Source organism: Medicago sativa, chromosome 8 (genome assembly GCF_051527215.1).
Source record: "Medicago sativa cultivar Bolivia chromosome 8, Bolivia_mono, whole genome shotgun sequence".
Lineage (NCBI taxonomy): Eukaryota > Viridiplantae > Streptophyta > Magnoliopsida > Fabales > Fabaceae > Medicago > Medicago sativa.
In genome coordinates, this window is record NC_140756.1 from 72091618 (window position 1) to 72105763 (window position 14146).

Below are 14146 nucleotides of genomic sequence, written 5' to 3' on the forward strand. Positions count from 1 at the left end.
GTTCATTCTCATCTTAATTTCTTTCAAAAGAATGTGATGTTACTTATTAAGATAAGTTTATAAATTAAAAGAATGCATGTAAGTAAGCATGTTATGTCAAATTAAAAGTTATAGGCATATTCTATAATATACCTCCACGTAATAAGAAACAAAAATTCCATCCAAGTTGCAGCAGTCTATGTATCTTCATAAACTAGATAGACTCATAGAATTCTTTATAGTAGTGTGCATAACTCAGGTCTATGCATTTCACTCAATTCATTTCATGTATCAGACTAAATTTACACTTATTTACAAAACTATTTTTCAAGGCATGTAGCAGTTCCTGTCTATCAGCATAAAGTATATTCATAGAATTTTTGAATTACAGCTCGAAGTTCACGTACAGCATATAATGAATATAAACATTTTGATCCCTTTAACCACTAATTAAATATAGGTAGACTGAAATTAGACGGCAACATAATTTTCTATACCACATGTATACATTAGTTACTGAGACATAATTTTTTCATGATGTTTAATCATAACATGCAGGAATACATATATAAACCAATGAGAAACATCCAAACAAATACAGAGATACACGAACAAATGAACCAGAAACGCATATATAAAAGTCAAAGCATCACAAATTTAAAATCTATACAAATACACATGTGTGTAAATGTTTAAGGATGTGTCGATTTCAATTAAATTGTCACAAATTAATTAAACATCATTTTTTTTAAGTAGCATTGATCATAAGGGATACTCATCTCACTTTTCAAAATACACAAACTTCATAAGAAGCTTTTCAAAACAATATTCTTGTGTAGTGTATTATACTATCACATCCTTATGATCGTAGACCACAAATCAAACTTGATTGTCTTATACCTTACACATTAATATAAAGGTCTTCGTCTTATGTAAATAAAAAATTAGCTTCATATAAGAGATATTCAAGCAAGCTGAAGACATACCTCATCTCCTTGCTCAGCTAAGTAAAGGTTGCTTGCCTTTCCATGACCACTAAATAGTATAGTAAATCTTTATTAAAGTATACAAACTTCACACCATAAAGAAATAGTTACGTAGTGCATTATCCTCCGAATTATTATACTCCTACGCAAAAGAACTCTTTAAGTTCAGCCGTCAAAATCATTTTGCCATGTGATCCTGTAAAACTCTTTGGATGGGCATTCGATATGTGCATCTAATTTGATTCATATCCACTTAGACAATGCTAAAAGTTGAATTGTTAGAAGAATGTACTAACCTTCATAATAAAACCATAACTTTTCCAATATCTATCAATTTAATATATTTAAATTCAAGATGAGTAAAAAATAAGCATTATAGATTGCTTTAAGGTGCTCTTTAATTTCTCAAATTTATTTCTAGTTATCAAAACAACATCTACCCAAGTATTCAAAATAAAACACGCCTAAACCATTTTATACCATTGAGTAAATTTCAATAAGATGTATTCAAATTTCTAGTAAACTAAATTGAATACTCACTTAAAGGTTTTAATAGGCTAGAGCACAAATCATATTCGCTTGAGGCAGATTAGTTAAGGAGACTTACTTGAATCTTTAGCATACAAATAGTATGTAAACCCCCACATTTGTACATACCGGTAACATCAGCAAACTATGTGGTGTATGAGACAAAGCCTGAGCGCCGGTAACTGCGGAAGAAGTGAAATCATCATACTTGTTACCATTGTAATAATCGTCTCCAGCCAAAATTCCTTAGATTGTTGAATGCGGATGATTGAAGGATAACAACCTGCAAAACAAGAAAATAAAACGTAAAACCTGAGGCGTGACTATGTCACTGGACTAAGGAATTATCCGCAGAATTGCGCAACTCCCCTAGAATACAACAGGTTCATCTCAGCGATAATCGTACCGAAGCTATCAAGACACGAGAAAAAATACTCAGACTCAATGACTCATGCACTTAGAAATTGTATGAAAATGAAAGAAGTATTAAACAGTATTCAGCAGCAGCATGGTCTGTTCCTCTTTCTTTCACGTAATGAAAGTTTGTTTTTATAATGGTAAGAAAAAACATTAAGCACGTTTCTTCTTCACTCAAATGTAAGTGGAAGCTATTAATTAGGTAAGTGGGGATTGACCAAGACAGTTGCTAAGATGATGCCAAAACTCTGAATAATATCTCAATACTTGTTCAAGGGTAATTGAATAAAAGCTATTTAATAGCAAGTAGATAACAAACTATTTTGGCTGAAAATAAACGTGTAGCTTGGCTTGAGACAAAATAAGAAGTAAATAACAAACTAAGCTCATAAAACGCGTTTATAGTTTTAATAAATAATAATAATAATAAATAATAAAATAATGATAATAATAACTTTTGAAATAACTTCAAAAATACAACAAAAGGTACTTCACATTCTTCAAGTTTTCATCAAGAGACATGGTACAAATGTACCATCTTGAAGTACGAAATAAATTCAAGTTTCAAATCTCAAAAAGAAGAAAATAAGACATGGTACAATGGTTTTTTTTTTTTTTATCAAGCAAAGAAATACTATAAAAGACCTGGAGAGGGCCAGAACCCTTAACATCAAAAGAGCTTACATCAAAAGAAGGTGCAAAACATTACATCGCATAGATCTATAACAAATAAGGCTTGTGCAAAACCTCAATGAAATAAACTAACAATGAAACTACTAAAAAAACACCAGAGAAATGTCAGAAGCTACTAACTAAACATCCAGGTTCACAAAGATATGAACCAACTATTCAGTATATGGCAAGGCAGCTTTGGAGGTACCCTTTTGAGCACGGGTCCTCATTCCGGCTGAGTTGAAGCTAGAAGGCTTCACTTTGTTCACCTGCTTCTTCTGCTTTTTATCTGCCTTAGTGCTCTCTGGCAGACTTGGATAGTGCTGCTCAAAGGTTGATGTGATGGCTTCATCGTTGTCCTCTTCCGCAGCTTCATTCCCCCAGAATTTGGAGAGAATTTGCACACTCTTAAGGGCTGCAGCAGAATGGAGAGAGGGTTTGGAGGCATGAACCAAGTTTTGGTTTGAAGGGAGCTTGTCACTTGTCAAACTATCATAGTAGGTAGTTACAGGCTGCGGCATAGATGGATGAGAGGTGGTGTTGTCAAGAGTAACCTTGACACTAGCGTCAATAGCTGCAATATGAGCACAATCACCTGGCTCTACAGGAAACCTCGGAACAGAACTGCTAGGCAAAGCCAAAGGGGTGAGAACTGGAGTATTAGCCCAACGTAACAGAGTAACCGGATCCACAACCTTTGAGGGCCCCTCAAAATTCCTATCACATGGTGTCACAGAAGTATTAGGAGGAGCAGGGATAGCATGCTTCTGAGGAATAGACAGAACAGGCTCCAAAATTGGCTGGACAGGAGACTGAACACTGAGAGAGTGCCCCTCCAAGTGAGCATGAGTAGACACCGGTGCCGGCACAATCTCAGTCAATATTGAGGCAGTATCCTCAGTCAAATGGTACAATGGTTATGGCAACAGAAAATAAAATACAATTCAGAATAACTAGCTAGCTATTTCACTATAGTGACTGTGCACTAATTGGAAAGCAGAGAATGTGTTGACATCTCTTCAGAGCTGTTTAGCTTAAGCTTGTAACTATGGATGTTTATTATCTCTCTCATTTGAAATGTAACAGACATTACATCACATCAAAAGCTACTCACTTTCTCTTCTTTTTTTCCACTTTCCTTCAACACTTTGTTGCAAATAGACATTCTTAATTCCTATGGATTCTATTTCAGATAATGAAACCAGTAGAATGTGACCAAGACTGACTTAATGGTACTAATGGAGCAAGTAGTTTGCATTAAAAATAACTACGCCTATTAAAAGATAAAGCAACTAGAACAGTGTTAACAAAAGAGAAGATCATTATGCATATTGTTGTTACTAACCTCTAGAACAATGTTTCATTTCCTGATCTTGTCACTTGCTGTAATGAAAACTGTAGGTGCAAAACCAGGAGTGTGCCAAAGGATACAACAAGAGTTCAAGAAGATACAGAAAAAAATTTGTAAGAGATAATTCGTAAGAATATAAGTTCATTAAATAACAAGACAAGTAAAAAATGATGTGCTTGTATCATAATATCATATACCAAGATAACACCAAAAATTGTGGACAATTTAACATTATTATAACTTGATAAGTAACCGGAACATGGAGATAAAAAAAACACAATTTGTTTCCCGGAACAGAAGCTTTAATTTACAATAATCGCTTTTTGGCCTGACTCCAGGGGGCGGATCTGTGTGAGGCTGAGTGTGGCTATTGCCACACCAGCCTGGCCCATTCTTTTTTTATTTTTTATATGCAGAGCATAATTTTTTTTCTTGAAATATACATAGCATAATTATATAATATATATGTTCTATTTCGAAACATAATGTTATATTATTCTTTGGTCTAGTGGCGCGACATTTGTGTTTCTGTCTGTGTTTGGTTGTTGTCGGTTCAACTTTTAACTTTTGCGTTTTATATACATAGCATAATTATATAATATATATGTTCTATTTCGAAACATAATGTTATATTATTCTTTGGTCTAGTGGCGCGACATTTGTGTTTCTGTCTGTGTTTGGTTGTTGTCGGTTCAACTTTTAACTTTTGCGTTTTTTTGATAATTTTTTCATGTTAATATAAACAATATAAAAAAATAAATTTACTTGTAAAAATAAACTTAGTGAGAGTCGAACTTGTGAACTCCAAACAAATTGACTTGATTATCTTCCAATAAGCTATAATGCTTGCAATGTTTTTTTTTTTTTTTGCAACTTTCATATATATATATATATATATATATATATATAGGACATATCAAGTGAGAGCACTTCTTAAAATGAGAGATGAGAGGGTTAAATAATGACCTTTAGATCAATCTTTAATGTGACCTTTAGGTCATTATTTAACCCTATCTACCACCGAGAAAAGAAGGTCACACGACAATCAGTGGTAGCAAAATTAAGGGTTGAAACAACAACAAAATTCGGAACCCATTAAGGAGGCAATGGCCTCAAATCGTTTTTTTCTTTTCTCTAAAATCAATGGAATGAGGTCCACTGACACCAGCAGCGGTTATGGAGCTGCATCGGCCTTTCCCGTTCCTCCGAAGAAACAATGGAGGTATGGAGGAGAGTTAGATTCTGACAATGGAGTCTTGGTGTGACTTGGTTTCACACGAATTTGCAGATGTTATGTTGTGAAAAAGGTTCAATGGTACAATTAGAAGCATCGAAAGACTCAACCAAGGGTTTCAGAAACCAAAAACATAAGCGTGTGAAGAGAAAGAAGATGGAAGAGCAGCACATGTACTTCTTATTATCTCAACCGTTGATATTAATATAATTTAATCTAATGGTTAGCATTTAATCCTCTCATCTCTCATTTCAAAAGTCCTCTCACTTGAATATGCATGTGTGTGTGTGTGGCGCGCGCGTGCGTGTGCGTGAATGTGTGCGCGTGCGCGCGCACGATTTTTAAGATAAGATTTTGTAACTTACGTTGTGCATTATCTATTAATATTTATTTCTCCAAAAAATTTAGTCTTACTTCCTTCAAAAAAAAAATTAGCCCCACTAATAATTCAATCTCAGATCCGCCCCTGACTATTATTAACATATTTTCCTTATCTACATATAGAAATGGCAACAAAACCCATACTCGTGGTTACCCGCCCGAACCAAACCCAATTTGACGGGTTTTCCCCGTTTTGACTGGGTTTGGGTATGGTTTTGGGCTTTCCCCGATTTCAAAACACGGGTATAGGATGGGTAACGGCTATATAGGTACCCACCCCGAACCCATACCCAAACCCGTCCCAAATGCAGAAAATTACTTTATGTTGATATGCCATGTTATTTTGTTTGATAAATGTCGTGTTGTAAAAACTACCATTGATATTTAAATGAGCAACTAAATCAATCGGTCTAACAAATGTTAAAGTGAGTGTATTGCTTGATAATGTATTACAACATTTCTCTAGGAGTTGCAAAAAAACTTCTATTTTTTATTAAAAAATTATTCAGTGCGGGGACCGGGATGAGGCGGGGATACCCCAACCCGTCGGGGATGGGGATGGGGTTCAATTTCTCATCCCCGTTGGATATGGGTAGGGTAACGGGTAAGTATATGAGAATCGGGTATGGGGACGGGGAATGTAAAACTCATCCCCACCCCGCCCCATTGCCGTGCCTATCTACATATCTATCTATATTGTTATCCGTTTGTGGTAATGCTGCTAAAGCAGCTATAATACCGATCCCCATCATATAAGTACTTGATGATTTTTTTATGTCATTGAATTGTTGAGTATACAACCACACACAAACTTATTTTATTAATAGTAAAAATTAAATACAACAATTTTATTAAAAAAATTACATTAATTAAACCACCCCTTTACATATGATCTCATTTGCAGGGCGGTTAAAATATAAAAAAATACAAATTATATAAGAAACACTTATAGCCCACGTAGAAAACCGTGAGAATATAAATAGACGAAGTGTAAAATCAAATACCATACAAGATAAAATATAAAATACCCCATGTAACCTATAATATAAAATACCCCATGTAACCCATAAAAAAGTATTTTGCACCAGTACCTATTTTCGTGTTCTATGGCTTCTTTAGTCAACGCGCTAAACTCATACGTAAACAAGAAGCCCCCTAGTGCAATTATACCTACTATTATCAGGGCCGGATCTGTGTGAGGCTGAGTGTGGCTATTACCACACCAGCCCGACCCATTCTTTTTTTATTTTTTTATTTTTATATGCAGAGCATAATTTTTTTTCTTGAAATATACAGAGCATAATTATATAATATATATGTTCTATTTCGAAACATAATGTGACATTATTCTTTGGTCTAGTGGCGAGACATTTGTGTTTCTGTTTGTGTTTGGTTGTTGTCGGTTCAACTTTTAACTTTTGTGTTTTTTTTGATAATTTTTTCATGTTAATATAAACAATATAAAAAAATAAATTTACTTGTAAAAATAAACTTAGTGAGAGTCGAACTTGTGAATTCCAAACAAATTGACTTGATTATCTTCCAATAAGCTATAATGCTTGCAATGTTTTTTTTTTTTTTTGCAACTTTGATATATATATATATATATGGGTTTTGCTAGAAGACACCTTTTGTGAAGGTGTCTTTTAGCAAGTTACTCTATGAGCATTTGCGAAAAGACACCAACTTACTTTTATGAAGGTGTCTTTTAGCAAAGTTATAACTAAAAAGTGAAAATCACACCTTGAGGTGTGACTTGCTAAAAGACACCACCAAAGGGTGGCTTGTAGCAAAACCCTATATATATATATATATATATATATATATATATATATATATATATATATATATATATAGGGCATATCAAGTGAGAGCACTTCTTAAAATGAGAGATGAGAGGGTTAAATAATGACCTTTAGATCAATCTTTAATGTGACCTTTAGGTCATTATTTAACCCTCTCTACCACCGATAAAGGAAGGTCACACGACAATCAGTGGTAGCAAAATTAAGGGTTGAAACAACAACAAAATTCGGAACCCATTAAGGAGGCAATGACCTCAAATCGTTTTTTTCTTTTCTCTAAAATCAATGGAATGAGGTCCACCGACACCAGCAGCGGTTATGGAGCTGCATCGACCTTTCCTGTTCCTCCGAAGAAACAATGGAGGTATGGAGGAGAGTTAGATTATGACAATGGAGTCTTGGTGTGACTTGGTTTCACACGAATTTGCAGATGTTATGTTGTGAAAAAGGTTCAATGGTACAATTAGAAGTATCGAAAGACTCAACCAAGGGTTTCAGAAACCAAAAACATAAGCGTGTGAAGAGAAAGAAGATGGAAGAGCAGCACATGTACTTCTTATTATCTCAACCGTTGATATTAATATAATTTAATCTAATGGTTAGCATTTAATCCTCTCATCTCTCATTTCAAAAGTCCTCTCACTTGAATATGCATATGTGTGTGTGTGTGTGGCGCGCGCGTGCGTCTGCGTGAATGTGTGCGCGTGCGCGCGCACTAGTTCTAAGATATGATTTTTTAACTTACGTTGTGCATTATCTATTAATATTTATTTCTCCAAAAAATTTAGTCTTACTTCCTTCAAAGAAAAATTAGCCCCACTAATAATTCAATCTCAGATCCGCCCCTGACTATTATTAACATATTTTCCTTATCTACATTACATATCTATCTATATTGTTATCCGTTTGTGGTAATGCTGCTAAAGCAGCTATAATACCAATCCCCATCATATAAGTACTTGATGATTTTTCTATGTCATTGAATTGTTGAGTATACAACCACACACAAACTTATTTTATTAATAGTAAAAATTACATACAACAATTTTATTTAAAAAATTACATTAATTAAACCACCCCTTTACATATGATCTCATTTGCAGGGTGGTTAAAATATAAAAAAAATACAAATTATATAAGAAACACTTATAGCCCACGTAGAAAACCGTGAGAATATAATTGGACGAAGTGTAAAATCAAATATCATACAAGATAAAATATAAAATACCTCATGTAACCCATAATATAAAATATACCATGTAACGCATAAAAAAGTATTTTGCACCAGTACCTATTTTCGTGTTCTATGGCTTCTTTAGTCAACGCGCTAAACTCATTCGTAAACAAGAAGCCCTCTAGTGCAATTATACCTACTATTATCAGGGCCGGATCTGTGTGAGGCTGAGTGTGGCTATTGCCACACCAGCCCGACCCATTCTTTTTTTATTTTTTTATTTTTTATATGCAGAGCATAATTTTTTTTTTTGAAATATACAGAGCGTAATTATATAATATATATGTTCTATTTCGAAACATAATGTGACATTATTCTTTGGTCTAGTGACGCGACATTTGTGTTTCTTTCTGTGTTTGGTTGTTGTCGGTTCAACTTTTAACTTTTGCGTTTTTTTGATAATTTTTTCATGTTAATATAAACAATATAAAAAAATAAATTTACTTGTAAAAATAAACTTAGTGAGAGTCGAACTTGTGAATTCCAAACAAATTGACTTGATTATCTTCCAATAAGCTATAATGCTTGCAATGTTTTTTTTTTTTTTTGCAACTTTGATATATATATATATATATATATATATATATATATATATATATATATATATATATATATATATATATATATAGGGCATATCAAGTGAGAGCACTTCTTAAAATGAGAGATGAGAGGGTTAAATAATGACCTTTAGATCAATCTTTAATGTGACCTTTAGGTCGTTATTTAACCCTCTCTACCACCGATAAAGGAAGGTCACACGACAATCAGTGGTAGCAAAATTAAGGGTTGAAACAACAACAAAATTTGGAACCCATTAAGGAGGAAATGACCTCAAATCGTTTTTTTCTTTTCTCTAAAATCAATGGAATGAGGTCCACCGACACCAGCAGCGGTTATGGAGCTGCATCGACCTTTCCCGTTCCTCCGAAAAACAATGGAGGTATGGAGGAGAGTTAGATTCTGACAATGGAGTCTTGGTGTGACTTGGTTTCACACGAATTTGCAGATGTTATGTTGTGAAAAAGGTTCAATGGTACAATTAGAAGCATCGAAAGACTCAACCAAGGGTTTCAGAAACCAAAAACATAAGCGTGTGAAGAGAAAGAAGATGGAAGAGCAGCACATGTACTTCTTATTATCTCAACCGTTGATATTAATATAATTTAATCTAATGGTTAGCATTTAATCCTCTCATCTCTCATTTCAAAAGTCCTCTCACTTGAATATGCATATGTGTGTGTGTGTGTGTAGCGCGCGCGTGCGTGTGCGTGAATGTGTGTGCGTGCTCGCACACGAGTTCTAAGATAAGATTTTGTAACTTACGTTGTGCATTATCTATTAATATTTATTTCTCCAAAAAATTTAGTCTTACTTCCTTCAAAAAAAAATTAGCCCCACTAATAATTCAATCTCAGATCCGCCCCTGACTATTATTAACATATTTTCCTTATCTACATTACATATCTATCTATATTGTTATCCGTTTGTGGTAATGCTGCTAAAGCAGCTATAATACCGATCCCCATCATATAAGTACTTGATGATTTTTCTATGTCATTGAATTGTTGAGTATACAACCACACACAAACTTATTTTATTAATAGTAAAAATTACATACAACAATTTTATTAAAAAAATTACATTAATTAAACCACCCCTTTACATATGATCTCATTTGCAGGGTGGTTAAAATATAAAAAAATACAAATTATATAAGAAACACTTATAGCCCACGTAGAAAACCGTGAGAATATAATTAGACGAAGTGTAAAATCAAATACCATACAAGATAAAATATAAAATACCCCATGTAACCCATAATATAAAATACCCCATGTAACCCATAAAAAAGTATTTTGCACCAGTACCTATTTTCGTGTTCTATGGCTTCTTTAGTCAACGCGCTAAACTCATTCGTAAACAAGAAGCCCCCTAGTGCAATTATACCTACTATTATCAGGGCCGGATCTGTGTGAGGCTGAGTGTGGCTATTGCCACACCAGCCCGACCCATTCTTTTTTTATTTTTTTATTTTTTATATGCAGAGCATAATTTTTTTTCTTGAAATATACAGAGCATAATTATATAATATATATGTTCTATTTCGAAACATAATGTGACATTATTCTTTGGTCTAGTGGCGCGACATTTGTGTTTCTGTTTGTGTTTGGTTGTTATCGGTTCAACTTTTAACTTTTGCGTTTTCTTGATAATTTTTTCATGTTAATATAAACAGTATAAAAAAATAAATTTACTTGTAAAAATAAACTTAGTGAGAGTCGAACTTGTGAATTCCAAACAAATTGACTTGATTATCTTCCAATAAGCTATAATGCTTGCAATGTTTTTTTTTTTTTTTGCAACTTTGATATATATATATAGGGCATATCAAGTGAGAGCACTTCTTAAAATGAGAGATGAGAGGGTTAAATAATGACCTTTAGATCAATCTTTAATGTGACCTTTAGGTCATTATTTAACCCTCTCTACCACCGATAAAGGAAGGTCACACGACAATCAGTGGTAGCAAAATTAAGGGTTTAAACAACAACAAAATTCGGAACCCATTAAGGAGGCATTGACCTCAAATCGTTTTTTTCTTTTCTCTAAAATCAATGGAATGAGGTCCACCCACACCAGCAGCGGTTATGGAGCTGCATCGACCTTTCCCGTTCCTCCGAAAAACAATGGAGGTATGGAGGAGAGTTAGATTCTGACAATGGAGTCTTGGTGTGACTTGGTTTCACACGAATTTGCAGATGTTATGTTGTGAAAAAGGTTCAATGGTACAATTAGAAGCATCGAAAGACTCAACCAAGGGTTTCAGAAACCAAAAACATAAGCGTGTGAAGAGAAAGAAGATGGAAGAGCAGCACATGTACTTCTTATTATCTCAACCGTTGATATTAATATAATTTAATCTAATGGTTAGCATTTAATCCTCTCATCTCTCATTTCAAAAGTCCTCTCACTTGAATATGCATATGTGTGTGTGTGTGTGTGTGGCGCGCGCGTGCGTGTGCGTGAATGTGTGCGCGTGCGCGCGCACGAGTTCTAAGATAAGATTTTGTAACTTACGTTGTGCATTATCTATTAATATTTATTTCTCCAAAAAATTTAGTCTTACTTCCTTCAAAAAAAAATTAGCCCCACTAATAATTCAATCTCAGATCCGCCCCTGACTATTATTAACATATTTTCCTTATCTACATTACATATCTATCTATATTGTTATCCGTTTGTGGTAATGCTGCTAAAGCAGCTATAATACCGATCCCCATCATATAAGTACTTGATGATTTTTCTATGTCATTGAATTGTTGAGTATACAACCACACACAAACTTATTTTATTAATAGTAAAAATTACATACAACAATTTTATTAAAAAAATTACATTAATTAAACCACCCCTTTACATATGATCTCATTTGCAGGGTGGTTAAAATATAAAAAAATACAAATTATATAAGAAACACTTATAGCCCACGTAGAAAACCGTGAGAATATAATTAGACGAAGTGTAAAATCAAATACCATACAAGATAAAATATAAAATACCCCATGTAACCCATAATATAAAATACCCCATGTAACCCATAAAAAAGTATTTTGCACCAGTACCTATTTTCGTGTTCTATGGCTTCTTTAGTCAACGCGATAAACTCATTCGTAAACAAGAAGCCCCCTAGTGCAATTATACCTACTATTATCAGGGCCGGATCTGTGTGAGGCTGAGTGTGGCTATTGCCACACCAGCCCGACCCATTCTTTTTTTATTTTTTATATGCAGAGCATAATTTTTTTTCTTGAAATATACATAGCATAATTATATAATATATATGTTCTATTTCGAAACATAATGTGACATTATTCTTTGGTCTAGTGACGCGACATTTGTGTTTCTTTCTGTGTTTTGTTGTTGTCGGTTCAACTTTTAACTTTTGCGTTTTTTTGATAATTTTTTCATGTTAATATAAACAATATAAAAAAAAATTTACTTGTAAAAATAAACTTAGTGAGAGTCGAACTTGTGAATTCCAAACAAATTGACTTGATTATCTTCCAATAAGCTATAATGCTTGCAATGTTTTTTTTTTTGCAACTTTGATATATATATATATATATATATATATATATATATATATATATATATATATATATATATAGGGCGTATCAAGTGAGAGCACTTCTAAAAATGAGAGATGAGAGGGTTAAATAATGACCTTTAGATCAATCTTTAATGTGACCTTTAGGTCATTATTTAACCCTCTCTACCACCGATAAAGGAAGGTCACACGACAATCTGTGGTACCAAAATTAAGGGTTGAAACAACAACAAAATTCGGAACCCATTAAGGAGGCAATGACCTCAAATCGTTTTTTTCTTTTCTCTAAAATCAATGGAATGAGGTCCACCGACACCGGCAGCGGTTATGGAGCTGCATCGACCTTTCCCGTTCCTCCGAAAAACAATGGAGGTATGGAGGAGAGTTAGATTCTGACAATGGAGTCTTGGTGTGACTTGGTTTCACACGAATTTGCAGATGTTATGTTGCGAAAAAGGTTCAATGGTACAATTAGAAGCATCGAAAGACTCAACCAAGGGTTTCAGAAACCAAAAACATAAGCGTGTGAAGAGAAAGAAGATGGAAGAGCAGCACATGTACTTCTTATTATCTCAACCGTTGATATTAATATAATTTAATCTAATGGTTAGCATTTAATCCTCTCATCTCTCATTTCAAAAGTCCTCTCACTTGAATATGCATGTGTGTGTGTGTGGCGCGCGCGTGCGTGTGCGTGAATGTGTGCGCGTGCGCGCGCACGAGTTCTAAGATAAGATTTTGTAACTTACGTTGTGCATTATCTATTAATATTTATTTCTCCAAAAAATTTAGTCTTACTTCCTTCAAAAAAAAATTAGCCCCACTAATAATTCAATCTCAGATCCGCCCCTGACTATTATTAACATATTTTCCTTATCTACATTACATATCTATCTATATTGTTATCCGTTTGTGGTAATGCTGCTAAAGCAGCTATAATTCCGATCCCCATCATATAAGTACTTGATGATTTTTCTATGTCATTGAATTGTTGAGTACACAACCACACACAAACTTATTTTATTAATAGTAAAAATTACATACAACAATTTTATTAAAAAAATTACATTAATTAAACCACCCCTTTACATATGATCTCATTTGCAGGGTGGTTAAAATATAAAAAAATACAAATTATATAAGAAACACTTATAGCCCACGTAGAAAACCGTGAGAATATAATTAGACGAAGTGTAAAATCAAATACCATACAAGATAAAATATAAAATACCCCATGTAACCCATAATATAAAATACCCCATGTAACCCATAAAAAAGTATTTTGCACCAGTACCTATTTTCGTGTTCTATGGCTTCTTTAGTCAACGCGCTAAACTCATACGTAAACAAGAAGCCCCCTAGTGCAATTATACCTACTATTATCAGGGGCGGATCTGTGTGAGGCTGAGTGTGGCTATTGCCACACCAGCCCGACCCATTCTTTTTTTATT